Below are 24,579 nucleotides of genomic sequence, written 5' to 3'. Positions count from 1 at the left end.
CTGCCGGCCTCAGTTCAGACCTAGAGCCAGCACAGGGGAACACATCCAAGTGGAAACAAAGGTATGTGTAGATCTTACAGTACTAGCCACAAATACATTCCAAAGACCAAATGGGGACATGATGAGGGTCTCACAGGCATCAGCATCCAGGGTACTCCACCAGTTCCTGGATGCAATGCTACCACATGATGGTGAGCACATTTGTTTTCCCCACACCCCTGAGGAGATGGACAGTTTTATGCAACACTTTTACCATGTAGCACACTACCCTGAAGTACTGGTTGCCATAGATTGCACTCATGTATGCATCAAGGCACCACCTGGTGACCGCAAGGAGTATCACTGCATTAACTGCCAGGTCATGTGCAATTCCCAGAGCATTATCATGAATTTGTGTGTTGGTATCCCTGGCAGTTATCATGGCTTCCATATCTGGCATGCATCACAACTATACCAGATGTTTGCTAGGGGGGACATCCCACACAGCCATTTACTGGGGGATGCTGGCTATGCACTGGAACTGTGGATGATGGCACCCATCAGAAATGCACACACACTCACAGAAGAATGCTATAATGTGGCACACGCACAAACTGGGGACATCATAGAGCATGTGTTTGGGCTGCTGAAGTCATGGTTCCAGTGCCTTAATATATCTGGTGGAGCTCTGCAGTACTCTCCAGCCACATGTGCACAGATGTTCACAGTATGTGCCATGCTACACAATATGATCCTGTGGAAACAGTTGCAGCAGGATCAGCAAAGGGACGGGATGCACAGCCCCCACCAGTGCATAGGTCCCCACAGCCACAGGGGGACTTGGAGGAGGAACCCTCTGAGGGCGTCCCTGTAGGCAGACATTGGTGTGCCAAGTATGCCCAAGCCTTGGCCAAGAGACAACACATAGCCCATCCACTGACAACCTAGGGCCCTAGTGACTGACAGCTTACTCTGACTCACATATATATATTAAAAATGATGCCAGAACACCCCCACACAACCTGCACCTAACCATGTATTGGATGTGTATTGCTTGCATCAGAAAGAGTCACCCCTAAACTACAGTTCTGTCAACTGCTGCATTCACAAGGTAAGTCACTCACCTATACACCACTTTGTAAGGAGTATTATAACATGCTATAATAAAATGAAAATACGGAACCCAAAGCAGTGTCAGGAACAACAAATGTAAAATAAGTCACATTGCTACTGCACAGACCAAATCTACTTTACTGTTGTACAAACCACAACGACATGGAAATTTTCACGGCAAACACAAAGAAGTAAACAGTTAAAACTGCACACACAGATTGAGCACTTTCTTCCCTTCAAACAAGGACTTCATTAGAATATGGTGTCCAATTACCCCATTCACCTTAAATAACCAGCAATTAAAGGCAACACCTCATAAATTAACACATCTTAACCCCCCCAATAAATATACCCATCACTCCAGACAAATACTAAAGACATACACAACTTTTCCTTAATGTCTGTTAAAATCAATCTGTAAAAATACTTTTAACAAATGTTAAAAACACCATCTAAAACATATGAAAAATGTATAATGAATATACAAAAAATTGTGTAAACAAAAGCATGGCTACATCAAACAGCTAGCTTTCCTATTTAAAATAGGCTTAATTGAAATAATTTCATTAAGTCCTGGACTTTGGCTTGCTTGTAATTTATTCTGCCATCTGATCTCTCTTTCCTCTATGTAGCTTTTAAAATCTCCACCTCTAGGGTTTGCCAAAAACTTCTCCAGGATGGCAAATTTAAAACCGAAGAAAGTTGGACAACTAGTAGAATGTTTAAACAGGGCATTATTATTATAGCTGGTGGAAATTTGGTACATGTGTTCATATATCCTGTCCCTTAATCTTCTTTCAGTTTTACCAACATAAAAACTGGGACAGGATAAACACATGGCCAAATATATCACACTTTTACTCTGGCAATTACAATGACTGAACTTTATCTTGGTTTTCAACATGTTTCCAAGTGTAACATTGTCTTCAGTATAAATATCCTTACACTGGGAGCAGTTCCCACATTTTTTGTACCATATTTATCAGTCCTTTTAGGGACATTTTCAAAAGGTTTACCCCAGTCTTAAAAACAAAATTAGGTCTAACACCCACTACTGACCACAACTTTGAAATGTTCCTTAAAATACCCCAATTATTTTCAACAATCTTTTTCACTTCATTTGCCTTGTTACAAAAGGGACCACCATATCTCTCTCAAATTCTTTATTCACTTCCCCTTCTAATTGTACATCATTTCTAATACCTTCAGGTCTACCCAATAAAGGTTTGTATTTCTTCCCCCACTCTTTCCTAACATAATCAAGATTTTCTTGAATAATCTTATTGGGGTACCCACTTTCTTTAAATAAAGTAACTACTTTTTGTAATTCATTTTCTATATCTTCAAAATGGGATGTCATTCGGGCCACCCGAATGAGTTGCCCCTTAATAATGCTCTTTTTCTGATGTATCACCAAACACAAAAATAAAATAAAAAAGGCACACCACAGCTTAAAAGGCAAAACACTGCTTTATTCACATGGACCAAAATGACTGAGCGCTTTCACCTGCGCATCCCAGGCTTCATCAGAGTCATAGTAAAATACATCACTTCCCTTTTAAAGTTTGTTAAAGTGACATTACATAATCCAATTAACTGCTGCCTTAGAAACTTACAATATTTTAAAAAAAATCATATTTAAACACATATTCAACCCCCCCATTAAAATACATACACAAACACTATAAAAACATATGATAAAATATATTTGTCAAATATTCAGATGTTCAAAGCTCTGTGTTTCAAAACTGGAACAATGAATATGTTGTCATTAATACCTGGAAACGTTTTGGCATTGAGTCTTAATTGCCACCTTGTCTCACTTAGCTCTAAAGCCAGTTTATAATCACCACCTCTCTGATTTTTCCCAACCTGGTCAATAATAAAGAATAAAAATCTCCTAAAATTAGTGCAAATAACTGAATGGTTATATAATGCACTAACCGCTTTCTTATTCTTGATGTCCCTAACATGCTCGGCAATTCTACCATTAAGCTTACGAGTAGTTTTCCCTACATAGAATGCTGAGCATGTAATACATGTTGCTATGTATACCACATTCAAGGTAGTACAGGTACATCTACCTGGGCATTCAGGAGTATGGTGATAGCCTTCCACAGCCACATATGGACCATCATTAATGAATTTACAATAATTACAATGTCCACATTTAAACATTTGGGACTTGTAATATTTGGTTGTTTTTGACCCATTTGTTTCCAGCAAATCTTTCACATTCATACCCCTGCTGTAGACTATATGTGGCTTGTCACCTATTTTCTAAGTGTTGCATCAAAACAAGTATCCCAGGCAGTCTCCAAAATCCTTAATATTTCTACACAGTCCTGGTTATATTTTACTACCATAACCTTATTGTTCACTTGTGGTTTATGATTGTTATTCGCAACACTAGCATCTCGTATCAATATAGGACAAAACAAAGTGGACCTATATCTATATACTTCTTTTTGATATGTAATAACATTTTAATAGGATAACCTCTATTTATAAACATTCCAATCAATTTATATATTTAACTTCTAAATTCACTGTCATGACTAATGAGCCTTGAAAGTCTACATATTTGACCTTTCACAACTCCCCTTTCCTGGTGGGGAGGGTGACAACTGTCATAATGCAACAACCCATTCAAGAAGGTGGATTTTCTAAAAATTGTTTTGATGTGTTGGATGATTACTGGAGTACTCTAAGTACGAATTACTGAAGGTGGTCTTCCTAAAAACTTTAGATCTAAAACTGTTGTCTTTCTTCAAAATATAAGTATCCAAATAATTGATACCCCTCTCATTGTATCCAAAAGTAAATTTTAAAAATTCTTTGGTACCACTGAAATATTCAACAAATTCCAGAATCTTGTTCTCCAGACCCTTCCATAAAATAAAAATATCGTTCAGGAATCTAACATAAATTCATGTACCTGAAAAACTCACTTTTGAAAACAAAGTTTTTCTCCCATTCAAGAAGGACCATATTAGCATATATGGGGGCAACATGAGGCCCCCATAGCTACTCCTTTGTGCTGTTTAAAATATTCTCCTTCAAAGAATATATAATTATGGTCCAACACTATTTCCATAAACTCCAACACTAAATTAATTTTATCTTCAGTCAAATTGGTATTTTTATGCATACTAGCATTAAACCATTCCATCCCTTCCTGTTTGGGAATTGAAGTATACAAATCAACAATGTCAATTGTAACAAAGAATAGGTTTTGGTCCCATAATGAGCCCCCTAATCTCCCCAAAAAGTCCCACAAATCTTTTAGTAAGTGTCAACATTGTACACAGAATTTTTCAACCATTTATCTATCACTACCCCAAATGGGTATGTTTTGGAACCCCGTCCTGATACAATGGGTCTAAAGGCCAACTTATTAAGCCCTTTATGTGTCTTAGGGATTCCAAAAATGGTTACCACTGTGGGGTTCTTAACTTTCAAAAAATTGTAAACATCTGGGGAAATCCTTCCATCAATCAGATATTTTTCCAAGTAAAAATCAATTCTGTGTTGACTAATATTTATCTCATTAATGGATGAAGATAAATAGGTGGATAATTCATTAAGCATTTCAAAAATATCCTTTGAGTATTGCATGGCATCATAAATAACTGTGCCACCTCCCTTATCTGGTCGCATAACTCTTATGGCCCTGTCATTTCTTATTTCATTCAAAACTGCTTGTTCTTTAACACTTAAAGTCCAAACCTTTGAACAAGAATGTTCCCTTACTTTAAGTTTATAAATATCTTCCATAATGGCTTTTTCTAAAATATCCAAAGTAGGGTCAAGGGGTAGATTAAATACACTTTTCACTTTTAATTCTTTCCCTATTTTACAATTCCTATTTTGTTCCTGAAACAGGTAGGCCAAATTTAATTTTCTAAGGAACATTTTGAGCTCTAAAATCATTTCCGTATAGTCAAATTGTCTAACAGGTACAAACTTCAAACCTTTCATACACAGGGAGAAATGCACTTTGGTTAAATTAATCCCAGAAAAATTATATATATGATAACCCTGGAATGTCCAAATAATATCATTCTGTATAATGTTCTCTACCACTTCTCCCTGCAACTCCTTTTGTTTCTGCCCCCCCCCATTCCTCCTGGTACGACCTCCCTTGATCCAATCCTACATCCCATTGTTGCCGTTGGTGAAAAGAATGAGGAGCATAACCTTGTCTTCCATATTCTTTTCTATTATTCCCCCTAAAGTTCCTTCCATCCATCAACTTCCCTTGATAAGGTTTTGTATACCTACCCCCTCCAATCTTAAGTGGTACGTCTTCCTTAATATCCCTCACAGAATATGCCATGTTCTCATTATAGTCTTTTAAATCTCTTTCCATTATTTTACATTTTTTGTTAAATAACTTATTACACATAACATCCGCACTTTTTATTTGTTTGTGATACAAGCCTTCATATTCTGAAAATAAAAGGTCATCTTTAATGTCATGATTCAATTTTTCTGCTTGCCCAATAAGTGAACTCAGCTTTGCATCATTAATTTTAATAATTTTCTCCATTATTTCAAAGCCATGTCTGTTAAACATTTCAATAAATTCATTAATTAAATTGTCATCGTAGTCAATTCCAAAAGGGAATTTGTAAACTGTAAGTCCTTTAGGGACTATTTTTCTCTTTAAACATTCAGATAAATAACCATTTTCAAGTTGTAACTTTTTAATAACATGCATCTGAGACTCAAATGAATAAATCATATCTTTTAAAGTCCCACTCTGTTTGTTCTCTTTATTGTGACCAGCTATGTTCTTAACACAGTTAGAGCTCTCTTTGTCTGTAAATGCAAACTGTTTTCCCAACAATTCATCAAAACTGGAAATATCCGCTGTCCCATTGTGTACTTTATTGATACCACAGCTGGAGACCCCTTCAATCGCCCAGCTGTTGCTTCCATTACTGAAGCTGCTGGCACTATTCCTAACTTCTTTGCCAAACAAAACATTGTCATGACCATTAACATGCCTAGAAACAGTACCTGTATTTTTTGACCTTGCTCCAGTCCTCATCGCCTCCTGGTCATCAAAAATGAAAGTTTGTACACCGTGTTACCTCCTGGATTCAATCCATCTTTGTTTAACTCAATTCCTCTATCCGTAGTGCCTTCACTGTTCGCCATGCTCGCCACTGGCACCTCTTTGGGTCCCCCAACAATGACGTTTCAAAGAGTGCCATTTCCTTTTATTGTACGCTCCCTTGCTTGCTTCCTCCAACTGGGTAAGGAGCTCTATAATGCGGGTGAGCTCCCCTCTCATTGTCGCTAGTTCAGAATGAACTAAATTTAGTTCATCTCGGTGCACGGGTGAAAACAAATTCGGCATACCTTCCGAAGAGTCCATGCTGATAGGCTCCATCACCAAAACTAATAAAATGAAAATATGGAACCCAAAGCAGTGTCAGGAACAACAAATGTAAAATAAGTCACACTGCTACTGCACAGACCAAATCTACTTTATTGTTGTACAAACCACAACAACACGGAAATTTTCACGGCAAACATGAAGAAGTAAACAGTTAAAACTGCACACACAGATTAGCACACACAGACTGAGCGCTTTCTTCACTTCAAACAGGGACTTCATCAGAATTTGGTGTCCAATTGCCCCATTCACCATAAATAACCAGCAATTAAAGGCAACACCTCATAAATTAAGACATCTTAACCCCCCCAATAAATATACCCATCACTCTAGACAAATACTAAACACACACAAATTTTCCTTAAAGTATGTTAAAATCAATCTATACAAATACTTTTAACAAATGTTAAAAACACTATCTAAAACATATGAAAAATGTATAATGAATATACAAAAAATTATGTAAACAAAAACATGGCTACATCAAACAGCTAGTTTTCCTATTTAAAATAGGCTTAATTGAAACAATTTCATTAAGTCGTGGACTTTGGCTTGCTTGTAATTTAATCTGCCATCTGATCTCTCTTTCCTCTATGTAGCTTTTAATATCTCCTCCTCTAGGGTTTGCCAAAACCTTCTCCAGGATGGCAAACTTAAAGCCGAAGAAAGTTGGACAACTAGTAGAATGTTTAAACAGGGTATTATTATTATTGCTGGTGGAAATTTGGTACATGTGTTCATATATCCTGTCCCTTAATCTTCTTTCAGTTTTACCAACATAAAAACTGGGACAGGATAAACACATGGCCAAATATATCACACTTTTACTCTGGCAATTACCATGACTGAACTTTATCTTGGTTTTCAACATGTTTCCAAGTGTAACATTGTCTTCAGTATAAATATGCTTACACTGGGAACAGTTCCAGAACAACTTTCTTCGGTTTTAAGTTTGCCATCCTGGAGAAGGTTTTGGCAAACCCTAGAGGAAAAGTATTTTTACAAATTGATTTTAACAGACATTAAGGAAAAGTTGTGTATGTGTTTAGTATTTGTCTAGAGTGATGGGTATATTTATTGGGGGGAGGTAAGATGTGTTAATTTATGAGGTGTTGCCTTTAATTGCTGGTTATTTAAAGTCTGTTATATATGTGTGTGTGTGTGTGTGTGTGTGTGTGTGTGTGTGTGTGTGTGTGTGTGTGTGTGTGTGTGTGGGGATGTAAAAATGTCCCCACATACCCTCAGAATGGTGAAGTTATTTGCATGTACACCTCACAACAGTTGTCCAAAGGAACCAGACCAAGGCCGCACCAGTACATAATCCACTCACCCATAGATCCCTGTGCCTGCGGAATGTCACCTTGTAGACTGATACAGGTGAGCAGGTGTTGTAATGTACAATGGTTTCAATGCATGCCTTGGACAGGCCACATTGTCCCTGGCCACATGTTTACCTGTCTAACTGCAACCAGGCACATATAGTCATACTGGTAATGCACATAGCAGGGATATTACCAGGTATCCCACTCCTAGGACACTAGATACAATAATAATACCAAGCAATATCACTCTGCAGGCCACACATGCTGTCCAACACAAAGCTACTTTGTGTACTCCACAAGTATTGTGCCTTTAATCACATATACAACAAACATATCATTTGGAGCATGCATTTAGTGCTGTAAGCTATACTGTTAAATAGTAGATAGGTAGGGGCTCTAATCTTATATCAGCCAACTCTGTGTGTTTATGTAAATATATCCCCTTGCATCACTACATACATGCCCCTATAGGCTATCTCTGTTCAATGGTTATGCATTTTGTGGCCGTTTGATTAGCTGCTGGCCTCTACATTGCCCTCCTCTACAAGGCCTGCTGATGTCATCCATCTTAAGAGTGCTGGCAGACAATCTAATACCATGCAATAAGTATTATGAGCTATAAGTGTGTAATAATAGACAGGTAGGGGTTCTAATCTGACATCAGCCAACTCTATGTGTGTAAATATATCCCCTTGAAGCACTACAGACATGCCTTGATGAGTTATCTATGTGAAATGATTATGCATTTTATGGCCCTGTGACTAGCTGCTGTCCCTAAATTACCCTCCTGTACATAATCATAACTGATGTCTGCCACCTGTCTGACCTGGACACAGGTATTTGTAGATGTGCCAACTCCATCACCACATCCTCTAGATTTGTAAGTTCAGAAAACCCAGGTGACACGTAACAAGGATAGCAGACCTTATCGCAAAGTATGAATGCATGATTATGATGACTGCACCCATTGTCCCTTATAGAATGTTCTACACATATGCACCTAGGGACCCATCCCTGTATACTGCTGTGCCTTGCTGACGTCATATTTCTGCTCTGCTGCCATGACATCTTGTGCCTCTGTATTGCCACTGTGTGTCCATAGTTTATCTCCTCAGAGTCCTGGAACAGAAACCTACACAGGTCAGTGACACACCTGGCATTCTGTAACACTACTGCCAGTCCAACATCATGCAATAAAGATACACAAAGTGTGATGTGTAATCATGACACATGCCAGCATACTGTACCTGTTGTGGCCCACAACAAGTGGCATGGCAAAACAATACTGCACTACACAAGTACATGTTAAGTAATGTAGACACTGCGCATCAGGCACTTAGTAGCATTTCCTTTCATCAATGGCACAGATGGCAGTGATGTGGCACAGGTAAAATCACATGCACAAGGTGTGGTGTGGGGTTACTGGTGGCCTAAGCTGTGCCACACAGTTGACAGCATCTGCGTGAATCAGGAAGTGGTGTGGGATAGATGGGCCCTGGAAAGGTGCCATGTGTCTGTTGGTGACCTGCATGTGACAGTGGTGTCTGAGTGTGTGCATGTACACAGTTAAGGCCAGTGCTAGCCCTACAGACGTGTATGTTGGACAGCTATGGACTATGCATGGCAGAGTGGACAGTTCACTGTCTCTGGCCAGGAACACAGGAACTGGCTCTGCCAGGAGTAGCACTGGCACCACCATGCTCAAGGTTAGATGCGGTGCTAGTACCTGATGGTGACTGCTGCCTGCTGGGGCTGTGTCCCCCATGGGACTGCACAGGACCACTTGCCCATGGCCTGCCACATTGTGGTGTGGACAGAATGCTTCCTTCTGTAGTGCTGGAGGTACTGTCACTATTGGAGCTTGTCCGTGCATGGCCATGTGGACACTCAACAGATGGTGTTGCTGACCTATGTCCACATGTCTAATGCCAACTCCAGCCAGATGTTCCAGCACAGACACTGTGCAGTCCAGTACAGACACTGTCTCAGCCCACCGTCTGTCCATTGCATCAGCGAACTGATCCAGGGTGTTCCCAATGCGGTGGAGGCAGTCACGGATGTCAGACTGTGCTGCATCCATAATCTTAAGCATCCATCTGGTGTTGTGTTCATACCATACCCGTGCCTCCATGACTGCCCAAAATATGTGCCAAGTGACTGATTGATGTCACACTTGCAACAGGTGCTGGATAGACAGCAGTCCTCCTATGAGCACCCCCTGTCAATCCACCTGGGATCTCATCATATCTCTGGCTAGAGCCTGGGTCTACACTCACTGATGCCATAATTGCCACACTGTCTGCCTGTAAGGCATGTAATTTGACAGTACACATCATAGAACTACATATAAAACCCAGTATACCTATCTTGAGAATGATATGCTAGTACTTGTGTCACTGCCTCAGATATGTACCATCTCCCTTTTGTGTTTGAACAGGTATTTTGGAGTAATTGCCTCATGTATACCAGGCTGTGTAGCCGCTCATAACTATACGTACAAACATGTCGTCAGTCGTTCAAATACACACCTGTGATTACCCAGTCTATGAACCGTAGTCAACTGTTCCAGAATGGAACATACAAATATACTACTCCGGCTAAACACAACATTTGCACATAGGGCAATATGGCAGCTCTTAACTTTCAGAGGGTATATATGATTGTAAAACACATATCACACTTACTAGGTACAGGACCATGGACTTGGGCCACATCTAATAGACCTATGAAAAGATGCGGGAGAGGTATTGTCAGCACCACCAAATGCTGCAGCACTACAATGTAATATGTGCATATATCCACATGTACAGTAACTACTGTTATACTGGATGTATTGCCAATATTCTGAGTATATGTGCACAACTGAGTGTAAACCCCAACACCCCCCAATGCAGATAGACCTGACACCTATGTACAGGTATGTACAGCCTGCCACAATGATTGAGACAGTATTACACTGGTGAACACATTACGCTTGCCTGGATGCTCCTCTGCTGTGTACACTGTGGCACCCACCTCCAGTCATATGCTGTGATGGATATCTGGGAGCTGTCATGTGTTCCTAGGTTCACCAGGAATTCTTCTGTGGCTGAGAGTGGTTGCGCTGTTGCAGGTCCTCTACTAGTGGCAGCATGATCCCTAGCAACATCAGCTGCCCTTTGTCCTGCAGCTTTCAGCATGTTTGTGGCCCGGTGTTGGAGCTGCTCATAGGTCCTGTCCTGTTGGCCAATCTGATTGACATCCTGCACAAGGTCTGCCTACACTGCTCCCTCGCATATCATAACCCACAGTCTGGCAACACACTACATGTGTGAATACCACCAAGATGGTAGCAATACTGGGGTATGTCCCTGTGTGCCATGACAGATTCTGCTGTATGTTCCGACACAGCACTGCAGTCTACTGTGGCGTGTCCCCTATGGCATACACCCACTAATGTGTCATACAGCAACTGCCAGACAAATAGCAGTGTGCTACTACAACCATTATATGGGAACATTCCAGAAATGCCAGTGTGCCACAATGACAGAAAACAATGCAAACCTGCTGTAGTATATGTTCCCTGTAGGCATCAACTATACAGATGTTTGCAGAATGTCAAGATGTTTGCCTCATAGTTTTGGTCATTTTCATACAGCATTGTGGATTTTTGACAAAAGATTGGCCAAGCATTGATGGTTGATGTCAGAAAATAAAGACATACATCTGAGTTTAAGACATCATCTTTTTCAGAACACAGTTATGCTAATATAATATCTGTTATTCTATTCACTTTCTTACTTTGTACAACCAATGGTTACAGTGTCCCTAATTTTGAGCCTTTGTCCCTTCATTAATTATGGCTTTGTTCAGATATCTTAGCCAGACATGAAACAACATAAATAGGATCATGGACTTAGAGTACATCAGGGACACTTTTAAAATGTTAGAACTATTTATGTGAGACAATGACAGAATGAGAGAAGTTGAATTAGCGTACCTCGTCTGATGTTACAGAAGTATAAACCCTTACTTATTTTCACTATCTTTTACGTGTAATTCACTAGCTTCCCTAAAACAGCCAACCATTGTAGGAGGGAATAAGAGAGGCACAGCTAAAATGTGAGTGGAAATCAGGGACATTTGAGAGGCATGCCTGTAGGTGTCGGACAGCTGAGTATCAATGACATGTCATTACCATAGATCTAAGACAGGCTTACTGCTGTGATTCCTATTCCCCATGCCTCCATCCTCCCATCTGCATCCTGCTATATGGAAAAATCAATTACATACCTTCTTCAGTGCAGTACTTCTTTGTTGAACTTTGCTTCTAGTAATCTTTTGAAAATACGCTGTCTGGATAAGGTAAGTCTCATATAGACTTGTTTCCCATAACCAGCTGCTTGCCTTTTTAAGGTACTGCTCATTAGCAGGTACTTGCCTCTGCACCAGCCAAAACAGTTGAATCTGCACCTGTTTTAAAACAAAGAGCATTGACTAGATAATTTGGGAATTTTAGCTGCTCTTGTCTTTTTAAAAAATGTTTGATTCATTTAATTAATTGTTCAATTATGTAATTAAGTGTAGCATTTATCTGGTGACTTCTTGAGGTTTGATTATTCTGATGAAATCTTGGGATTGACCAAGATGAAAGCACTTAATTAAAGTTTCTGTTGGTGAAGAACTGAGTGGGATTTTGTTTCAAAACTATTTCCAGTAACTGGACTTGTTTGGCTTTTGTCACAGTTCGTCCTGTTTTTTAGCATGAGGTTTATTGCCAGGACTGAATTCCTGCACCCTTTTTTTTTGCAAGTGAATTTGCACTATCATTAGCCAATGACATGCCACCACAGTGCAATATATATAAGGCCTTGATGTAGACCTGGGCCCCTTTCTTAACTGTTAAAATGGACATTGTGGAGCCTAGAGCATCACAGAGGATAGGTACCATAATGTTTAACTGTAGAGATTTTTGCAGTATGTCCACAGTTTCACCTCATATGTGTGGTCAGTGTCCTGTGACATTGTGATCATCTGGCAATTCACTGGCAAACATTGTGGGTTGAGGTCAGTAATGGAAGACACACATTTTCATACCCCTCTGAATATGCATGCTGATGCAATAGATGTTATTGTATCAACTTACTATCAATGTAGGAGCAAACTGTAAAACATGTCCCAATCTCTGGATCTTTGTCCGGCCCATTAAGTATGGTTGTGTCTGGATTCCTTGTGCTAGAGGGTTGGGAGGTATGGTAGGTGTGTAGTAACTACCTTTACATACAGGTGTGTGTGTGTGTGTGTGTGTGTGTGTGTGTGTGTGTGTGTGTGTGTGTGTGTGCGTGTGTGTGTGTGCTACAGCCTACAGCTGCTGCTGCAGCCTGGAACAGATAGGGTGGAGTGTGAACACTTTGGAGGACAACAAACTGTACGTGTAACTGTGGCAGCTGTGGCAGCCCTGTCATTATGGCAAAGCCAGGGTAAGGGTACCCTTTACAGTCCAGTCGAGGCATGTGATTAAGGTACATCTGTTATGCAACAGTGCCAATAACAGTGTGTTAGTTGACATATACTTATACAATATGGATATGTGCAGTGTTTCTCCACCTGCAGGCATTTGACTTGAAAAACTGGATAGTAGCTCATTAATTAGCAGTAACCTTTGTGGATATAGATTGCATGTCTCAGTCATTAATTGCCATCTTCACAATAATGTAATTGCACTGCAACACAGGACTCGATTTGAATCCGGGACTGTGTGTGGTAAAATGTACTGCATGTAAGGCATTTAACAGACTGAGCTGTTGCATCACTGCTATAGCAGGTGTATATTCAAGGTATACATGCAGACATACAGGCTGTGTCACACATTGTCTGCATCCATCAGTATGTGCATGGCTTTCTATGGCTGTATTTCTGCACTACGGTACCATTGTACATGTATCTGTCATTGCTGCATTAGCAGGTGTCTTTCCACAAGTTGCTGATAAAAGGGCACATATACTTGCTATCACAGGCCTCACTTACATCCATTATTATGTCTTTCATGTCTACTGGTGTATCATTTCACAAGAGTCCGTCCAAGGTACGCTCCCATTTTTCCCATTAGTTTTTATTTGAGTTACATACCTAATGACTGTAAGTGGCAATCAGTATGTTTTTCTGGAAACACCTGTTTTACATCAGATCTGTGTGGCGTGGTATGTTAATGCAGTGGGCTATAGGTTAGAAGGCCAGGGTTAGAAAATGGCAGAGGTGTTCATTTTGTACATCTGTCAGACAACGTAATAAACACATTTAATCATTAAAGCTCATTTAAGCATTGCTAAGCGAAGCGGAGCAGCTCACCACACCATGCCACTTCGCTTAGCTCTATGCTAAAACAATATAAAGAAAAGAAAAAAAGGGGTGGTAGGAAAGTGGTAAAATGGGGACAAGCAGAGGGAAAACATAGTGAAAGGCAGTTAGGGATGTGCAGGAAGGGTGTAGGAAAGACCCATAGCTATCCATATCTTGTACAACAACAGCTGTGCATTTTTACAGATTTTGTAAATGAATTTGGACTCTCAAACCCCAGAGCGAGGAGTGAGGACAGCATAACTGTGTTGTCAAGTCAATTAGACCATATTAGACATATTAGTGGTGTCCAGTGGACATGTGTGTGACATGGAGAGCTATGTATGGGGCGATTTTTTTTTTTTTTTTTTTTTTAGGATAAGTGCCCATTTCTTTTTAAGTTGAGAGTGGAATGTAAGGAAAGGGACATAGGTACATGTGAGGAGGTATGTTGGGTAGGAGAGGATGCATTTTCAGGCAGAAAAGACATATATGACAGCAGACAGATGTGATGTGTGACACATGAGGGAGGTAAACACCTTGGATGGGGAGGGTATTCTGGAACCAAGTTGCACGTGCCTCCAGATGACATCAACATGACTCACGTCCCCACCCATGGGACAGTCAACATTGCTCCTTCACTTCCGAGAGGTGGTTGTGCTGGAGATTGGGCAACAGGGTGAGCCTGCCCCACCAGGTCATCCAGCATGCTCCCAATCTGGCGCGGGCTCTGATGAACAATCCTGCATACCATGACCGGCAGTTTATCCTGAGTGACTGCAGCCCCTCTGCCACCACTCCAAGGGAGAAGCCAGGCCCTGTCCCCTGAGGTGGTTCCACCCAACTCCGCAGGTAGTGCAGGGGCAGGGGAGGGGGCACCACTGGCCTGAGTCCCAGACTTGCTAGAGGATCATTGGCACTGGAAGCTGTTGAAGACTGGGGGGTGGAGGGTGAGAGAGGCAATTAGCGATCTAAAAAGGACAATTTTTTTAAAACTACTTACTACTACAACATAGGCTCACTTGGAGGACATTTTAAGCTTAGCCAATTCCCTTTTTGTGCTTGAATTAACATTTCCTGATTGGTCTTACCTATCCCATGGCTGATAATTGTATATTATCCCTAGTGAGAATAACTGTGATCATACCATAGGTAATTTGAGGGGACCCATGTAAGGGGTGCAGCATTTAGGAAGTGCCTCTATGCATTAGTGGCACGAGGTGTAATCTTGGAATACATTTTCTATTACCCATCCTTAGATCCAAATTGCATTTGAATAAGGACAAGGATGAGCTTTGTTTTACTTGAATGGATACTCTGTTCTGGAACAGTGAGAGCCTTTGTGATATATATATATATATATATATATATATATATATATATATATATATATATATATATATATATATATATATATATATATATATCCATCTCTCCACAACATTCAGTTTAGATAACTGGACCTATACCTATTTCTGATGCCGTTTGACTTACTGATGTTCAGTAGGTCCATCTGTATTAGGTCAGAGGATGCCTTGTATGTCAGACATGTGCTCTGTAAGCATTCTGTAAGATATTGAGTATAGTGATAAATCTTTGAGGTGGTCCATGCAATACCTATTGTTTAGGACTTGTATCATTTTAGTAAGTTATCTCTGTGGGTATCCCAATTGTTGCATGGGTCTGAACAGATACATGCCAAAGTGGGCAATATACAAAATGATTGACCTAATGATGGCTTTGTAAAGTGGGACAATAACATCTCTAGATCTAGGCACAATCAATTTGTTTATAAGGTGTGTAAAATAGAAAGACTTTCTTTTGACTCTGAGCACATGTTGGTCAAAAGATAGCTCACTGTACACACAAGTTCAAAATGCCAAACAACTGGGTCACTTCTCAGGGGGAATTGTCAATTTTGCAGTTCCCTGGAGTAGATGACTTCCCAAAGGATATGATAATGTATTTTTTGGAGTTTAGTTTCAATTCATGATTCTGGCACCAGTTATTTTTTGGGACCAACATTCCTGCATGATGGTTAAATCATTTGGGGATTCAATCACTGCTCCTAGCTTGCAGTCATCTCAAACTTAGTCGGCCAACGGCCTTTGGTATTTCCTTTTATTTTTTGTCTACCTTCATCCATTGCTTTGGTGACAAGAGTAAAGCTTAAAGTTTTCCCTTGATTTTGAGCTTTTCACACTTTCTCCCAATTCTTGCCATAAGAGGTTGAGAGATCAGAGCATATATTTGACTGTCCCTGATTGTGTCAAATTTTTAGTCTGTTCCTCATATGTGTGATTTTTCTGGCAAATTTATGAGGACTGCAAAACTGAAATAATGATAGACACTTGAGTTTCAGACAAACACTGATCCATTTGCTAAACAAACAATACTGACATGCAATGAAAACAGACTTAGCATGAGCAGTAAACTTCTCTGCCCTTGAAACTCACATTCATTGAAATGGCATGAAAACCCACATTCATTTTGCCTCTGAACAGTATAGGACTAAGCTTACCTCTGGGCTGTTTTCAAACCATAGGCTCCTTACACATTTTTAGGGCCATGCACACATGTATGAGTTCTTTGATTCACCTTCCTGATTTAAATTATATTCCTTATATAATACAGCACCGCTTGCTAGAATGTGCTTTAAATTTGTAGTTTTGAACAGTTTTCTAGTAAGCAATGAAACAGAATGTATGAACCAATAATGACAAAACTACCCATTTCAGAAAATGTCAACCATAAAAGGCCACTCAAACTTTTGTCATTGCAATCTACCATTATCAGTAAATATGCAATATCTCTGCAGAATTGATTCATATAAATAATTCACATTAAAGAGATCTGTAACCAATGAAGAGGTTTCTGCTAGCAAACACCTTTATATTTTGTTTCACCTGCAAATAGGTTCATAGGTAGGTTTATAGGTAGGTACTAGGCTATCGGCCTATACAAGCCCAGCCAAAAAGGTACCCTGGCTTTTGCCACCCAAGAAAATTATTTTCCTGTGCCACTGTTGAGCAGAGCCACAGAAGTGATCCCTGGGGTGAATTTCCTATTTCCCATCCAATCATCAAGATTTTTCTTGAAGAGTGCTAATGAGGAGCTTTGTTTGATATAGATAGGTAGTTTATTCCAGAGTATGGGAAGTCTCTGGGACAGGAATCTATCCCTCTAGCATGTTCTGTTTATTGTGGTGACAAGGTTTAGGTCCCTAGAGTGTGTAGCTCGGAGGGATTGAGATTTCTTTAAGTGGAGCATGTCCAACAGCTCTGGGTTTGACATAGCTTTATGTGTTAGGCAGAGATCACCTCTGAGTAGGCGATATGCGACGGAGTAAAGATGGAGTTTTTTGAGACGGTCTGCATAGGGCATCTGTTTGAGGCCATTAATCCTCTTTGTGAGGTATTTCTGTAGCCTTTCCAGTTGTTGTAGATGTCTTGTGAGGTACATACCAAAAGGGGCATTGTAGTCTATAATGGGTCTGATGAGTGATGAGTAGAGAGGAACAATGACCTCTTTTTTTCTGGATGAGAAACCTTTTGTGATGAAGTGTGCCACGTAGAAGGATTTCCTGACTACTGTGGTGATGTGATTATCAAAGGAGATACTACTGTCCACCTGTGTCCCATGGTATCTTATCATACTTTCGGTGTTAAGTATACTACCACCTATGTTGTAGTTCATGGGTACAGAGTTTTTAGCAAAGGGGATGACAATGCACTTTTTGGCATTGAACTAAATAAAGTGACTATGTTACATTAAAAAAATGGTAAGCTAGTAATATTGCAATAGGGAATGGATGGCAAACTGATAACAGGTTCATAGTTACTAGGTCACTCCTCCAAAGGAGGACATTCACAGGACTGCAGCGTCCACTCCCTTTAAAGTACAACACAATACAATGCTGCATACTGTGAGAGTAGAACTCACAGCCTTCTGCATCAAAAGCAAGCATACTACCTGTTGTGCTACTCACAATGCAAACAACTTAGTATAAGCCGCACTAAACTTCTCTTCCCCTGAAGTTCTCAGATCCTTGTAAAATCCACGTGACACTCAACTTAATCTCTCAATTTCGCAGCACAAGAAATCTGAAAAAAGCCAACATTTATTGGGGAGGGGGGGGGCAAAGGCCCAAACCTGGGTCACATTTTAAATATTGTTTGCATAATCCTAGAAAGTTGCTAAAATAAAGTGTTTTGTATTACCTGAAAGATAGGAAGACTGAAACTTAAAGGGCTATCATTATTTAGTGAATTTAGTTCTCACTGATTTGCCAGAAAACCACAAATTATAAGAGGAAAAGACCAAAAGTATGAGCCAAATATTCTGTGAAAATCTGGACAGTTGAGAACTATGGACTCAACTCCCTGAATCACAACTGGTGGTATGGGTAGATAATTCAGGCTCTTGTTCCTTGTACCTAAGGTACAGGGTTTGAGCCTGAATAATGCTAACCACCAGGGATACCTAATTGGGGCATTTTACACAGACACAGACACAGACACAGTGCCATGGCCAGTTGAGGCAAGGTAGGTGGATCACCAGGAACCGGCCTACCCTGACATGCTGTGGTAATGGAGTTATAGCAATAAGTATAGGTTCGTTATTAAGAAAATATTGTTAGTAATAACAGCATGACAGAACAGTGGATATAACCCAATTACATATCAATGCAATTTATGTGAACCACAACGCTAAATAACAGATAACAGAACAGTCAGTATAACAGCATGCCAGTAACAGTTACAGCACAAGGCCAACAAAATAGGTAATTTAACAAGATATGTTAATATGCATCCATTATAATACATAACAATAATAACACATGCCCCAAAAACAGTTAATGTAAAAACGCAAGTTAATAGTAAACCATAACCAATGAATAACAGTAATAAATAAATGAAGATAAGGGGTGGGGAGAGAGAGAAAATTAGTCCATTAGTAACAGTGCAGCTTACTTCCTTGACAACAGTACTACTATCTACTCTATGGGTCTGTATTTTATTTATGTTTACAGTGAGTACTCATCTCCTGTAGCTGATGTAGCACATACATACCTCTCAAGCTATATGAATGGGACACTATGGGCCAAACGGTAACAACTGCCACTACACACCTACACAGAACACTTGCACATCAGGTGGACGTATATAACTACCAAGGTGTTCTGTGGGCTGAAATGGTGATACTGTGCAATCTAGGTACTCATTGCCATGGTATTCCTGTAACGGGTGGGTTACGCACTATTAATTACATAACATTAAATCATGACACTTGAGAGACAAGTATGTGTACAGTACAGACACTAAACAGCAGTCATGCCTTGGTTGGCAAGCTTAATAATACAACCCAATAGCATTGACTGTGACTGTAACTGCAGCAACTTTTAACAGACACTCCAGGCACACAGCCATACCAGGATTACACATATTATTTCTGACTGCGTATTGCTGATTTTCCACATTCCTGCTAATGATTTTAACAGTCTGGGACATCAAAACACAAAGTTATCTACTCATAGTATGGACTACCTCACCCATTTACCTGTAGTTCCTGTGGAGAGGTAATTTGTGAGCATTACCTGACTTCTACTTTAATATTTAGTGCTATCTAGCACTGGATTTGAACCCTGGTCTGTATGTGGCAAAATGTACTATATATAGAACATTTAACAAACTAAGGTACTGAGTCACTGCTGAGTACTGAGTGATTGATATTTGCCTAGAGCTTACCTGCTGGCAAAATATGACCTGGCAGTACTACTATAATGTTATACTAGACTGCAGTGACAGTAGAACACACATGCATCAAATTCAAGAATAACGCAGATAGCAGGTACGCTATATATCAGCCTAACAATGCTGGAGTACACACTTTATTGTTAGTGGGTTGAAATATCTGCAAAGTCAACAAACAATATCAGTTTATGGAACGGGCTACCTCACCCATACACCTTGCTTACCTGATGTTTGTGGATGACAGAGCATTATGTGAACAATACTGGCCTAGAGACAGCCTTGAATTGTAATATATGTGTTAAACAATGCAATTGGCAGCCATTAGATTTGCATTCTACAGCTATTACAGTGTTATAATTGACTGCAGTACCTTACCTTACAGCCTGAATGCATACAGCTCTACTGCAATGGTTGCAACAACACATTCCTGATGTACACCATTTCCCTTGTTGTTATTGGTATTGATTCATGTTTTATTGCAGAACAGTTGGCATTCTTTATTTCTTGCACTACAGCTCTAATTCCACATTTACTGAAATTGTTTCATGGTTTTATTGCACAACAGCTGCCATTATTAATTTCTTTCAAAACAGCTCTAATGCCACATTTAATACACTACAGATTTTACTGTACATACTTTAATGCAATTACTGGTATTGTTTCATGTTTTTATTGCAGAACAGTTGGCATTATTCATTTCTTTCAAAACAGCTCTAATTCCACAATTATTGCACTATAGACTTTATTGCATATACTTTAATCCAGTTAATAATTTACCCTTTCTTGCTTATATCACTACAGTTAGCATAATACATCTGCACTTACCACACTCATGGCACAACCTGGCCGGGCACCCATTGTATGACTCAACATTGCGAGCCCTCTCTTCTGCAGCTATTGGGAGTGGAACACACTATTATGCATGCAGGATTTGCAGACATTCATATTATATATTGGTGAAAAACAGGTAAAATTACTTACATACTTGCCCAAGCTTCATGGACCCAGGTGTCCAAGAGTTCCACTTTTCTTTGCTACAGGTCATCATGATGTTGACGACAATGCTCATCTGTGTGGGGGATTCCAGTAACACTGGTGAGTTCTCTGGCCAGCTGGTTGCAGGCCTCTGCCTCACACTCTGAGGCCTGGAAACCTCCCTGCAGCAGTCAGTCTTCATGTTTTTTTGCTAGGAGTCCAACCATGACCCTGGACTCCAGAATGCCCCAACGCTGTGCCCAAAAGTGCACACCTTCACCAACACCAGCTGTAGTACCCTTCAGAGACAGAACTCCATTGGATTCTGCTGTATTCCCACCTATTGGACTTCATATAGGCTGTTTTCCCGCACTTACACTTCATTGAGCAACATTCAAAAACTGACACATCACTTAGTACCGTGCAAACCAGCACAGCTGAGCTGAGAAGCACAAAAATTTGCAGAACCATAGTCTTAACGGAGCTTAGCAGAGCGCAAACCAGCCAAGCAGCGCATAAACATTGGATCCTGTTATCATGTTTATGCAGTGCTTAGCAGGTCTTAGCAAGTCTCAGCACAGCTTAGCAGAGCACAGCAGAGGTATATTTTAAATTAGTCTGCAAAATGTGTATATTAAAATTAAATACATATTTGCCTTCCATGTATTCAAACCCTGGACCTACTACACATGGAGCCGTGACACTACACATTAAGCTACATGGATATTCAGACATTAGGTGTACCTTTACATATAACACTGAGCTACCTATAAGCAGTGCTGAGCAGCTCACCGCGCCATGCAAACATGCTCAGATATGCTTAAACATACATTTAACTAAATAATTTAATACATCCAGTTTCTATTTTTAGATGTCTGGCAGTTGTCTGCTATCTTATCTGTGGGCACCCTTTAGCATTGCTGTGCTTCATTCCGCACAGCACAAACATAAGATTTAATTAAAAAAAATTAACATAACACAAAAGGACAGTCTGGAGAGTCTCTAACTCATCTGTGGAGATGGTTAGCACCACACCTCTCCCTACACTTATTCCATACCCATGTTCCTCGGCTCTCCCTTGGCAACACACCATCATTAATATGCATGGTGCACTGCTGAGGGGGAACCATGTACATGGATATGGTAATGTTCTGTGTAGGCTCTACACTGTGCCTACATGGATTTTATTAACTCCTGCAGTAAATCTTGATTCATGACACCACCTTCATGCACAAGAGCTTCCATTTGTACTTTCTCTTTACCTGCTTGTATCATCGTCCTCCTTTTCTACCTTTGTGCAACATAAAAAAGCTACTCCTGTCTTTCAACCAGTGCAGTTCCACACTCTGTATCATGCACCTAGCAAGCTTTATTTTAAAACCGCTGTGCACGTTGTTTGTATATTTTCATTATTGCGTGCCTTTTTTATTTAATATAGTTTACAATTAAAAAAAATATTTATTTCCTTGAAGCTAGTAATCCAGTTTTCTTACGCCTACCAAACAAACAAAAAATAAATAAATGACACACTAACTGACTGCTTTAAGCGGTAAACATACATTGCATTTTCCTCTATCCCTGTAGCTCAAGTCACAGCTGTGAAGAGCCTCTCAAGTTCCAGTGCACTTAAAGCATTGTGCCCATAATAAATGTCCAGTCTGTTCTTAAAATATCTAAACTAGTGCTTGCTCTAATGTAATTTGATAGTCCATTCCATGCTCTCAGAGAACCAAGTAGTACACTTCTCATTCCTGCAGAGTTTTCAGCGCAGGTTGTCTGATGATTCTCTACTACTTTTTGATAACTCCAAACATTTCCGGAGGTAGTTGTCTCTAAATGCCCTATGTACAAATAAGATCTCCTCTTAAATATCTAAACGAGACATTGTACAAGTTCTGATAGTTTAGTCTTTCATAACAACTTACATTTTCACATCCGTAGATGCCCTTGGTATATTTCAGCTGTGCTCTATCTAGTTAACTCAAGCTTGTTTTCTTATAAGCTTTCCTGATTGTTATTCCATACTCAACTTTAGGCCTAAAGTAATTAACAAAAAAACCTATAGTTCTATAACTATCATTAACAAACTGGATAATATGATTAGAAAACTGAAAGCTGGATATGCCCATGCACCCCGGTCCTTAAATGAATCTAAAGTTTCAATCACTGTGTGCTGTATAAAATATTTACCTTTTTTATTAAGTCTCCCACATCTTATATGCTTAGTCTTTGATGCATTTATCAGCATATTATTGTTCTGTGCCCATATGGTTAATTTAATTAAGTTATTTTGCAGACAAGCCCTATCTGTAACACATGTAATTAATTTACCCAATTTCAGGTCATCTGCATACAGACATCCCAGATGAAAAAGATACATCTGAACGATACAATCTAAACAAGTATGGTCCTAGGGCAGAGCCCAATGCAATATCCTAACTGTAGCCAAGAATTTCAACTGTCCAGCTGCTGTATGATATTTCCTGTGTCCTATTTGTAAGCCATGCAGCTATCTACCTTACCAAGACTACATCAATACCTAGTTGCTCTAATTTATTGATCAGTGTTTTGTGTATGACCCTGTCAAAAGCTTTTGTTATATCTATATAAATTATATCACAGCACACATTTTCATTCATAGCTGTTATTATATAGGTTTGTAGGTGAACACTAGGCTAACTGCTTTGAAAGGCCATTTTAAGCCTAGGCAATAATGTGAGGTTAGAAACAAATCATGAACCTTGTGTCTATGAGATGAAGACCTTAACCATTATGCAAAACTCATCCCCCCAATAAAGAACCCCTACTCTTTTTGATAAGTGCAGTGGGATCTTTGCCATCCATCTGGGCTACCTCCCATGTCAAGTAGATGGGGCCTTGGTTTAACATCACATCTGAAGAACAACGCACTCAGGAAAGCAACACAAAACAGCAACATCAATTTTGTGGGAATATAGCAAATTTTCCAATAAAAAAAATATTATCAATGCTCCTAGCATTAACAACCATCAGAGATGCATCTAATGTTGCTAAATGCAAAATGTTGAATTTTCAACCTAGCAAAAATCCTGCCTTGTGTTTGTCAAATATTGCAAAATGTCTGCTGCAAAAATTTTCTTCCCTTATCTTCACAAATGCATGCAATGCTGTCTGAACAACATATGTGTGCCCATAATTAGGCTTGGATGCTAATAATGCATTTCCATTTTTAAAACAGGACATTTTTTCATGTAGGTACTTACCCAAATAATCTTTTCATTCATGATCTGATACCTGTACAAGATTTGCTATCTAAGATGGCTGTAAGTTCCCTATTAACAGTCAGAGAGGCCTTGTGGATGAAATAATTTGTACTGAAATGAATACAATGGATATAAACAGATATCACTTATTTACATTGAGGCATTCTAAAGCCTGTATCACATCCACTATTTTTGTTCCAAGGCATAACACTATTTGATGTTCATTATCTGCAGATCACCCATGTTATCAGGCATTACCTTTAAATATAAATAGCATTTATTATACTGTATAAGATATTTGTGCTTTAGCTAGTCATTAATGGCTTATTCATAGTTAGCTACAAATGAATAAGAAATTATAAAAGAAAAAATCAAAATCAGTTATCATAGAATTCAAAGAAAACTTAAAAAAATCATACAAACAATATATAACTAAATACTAAATTACGTACAGTAAAATTGATGCTTGGACT

Source organism: Protopterus annectens, chromosome 11.part0 (assembly GCF_019279795.1).
Source record: "Protopterus annectens isolate FY-2018-M chromosome 11.part0, PAN1.0, whole genome shotgun sequence".
NCBI classification, from domain to species: domain Eukaryota; kingdom Metazoa; phylum Chordata; order Ceratodontiformes; family Protopteridae; genus Protopterus; species Protopterus annectens.
Note: the sequence above shows the minus strand (reverse complement) of the source record.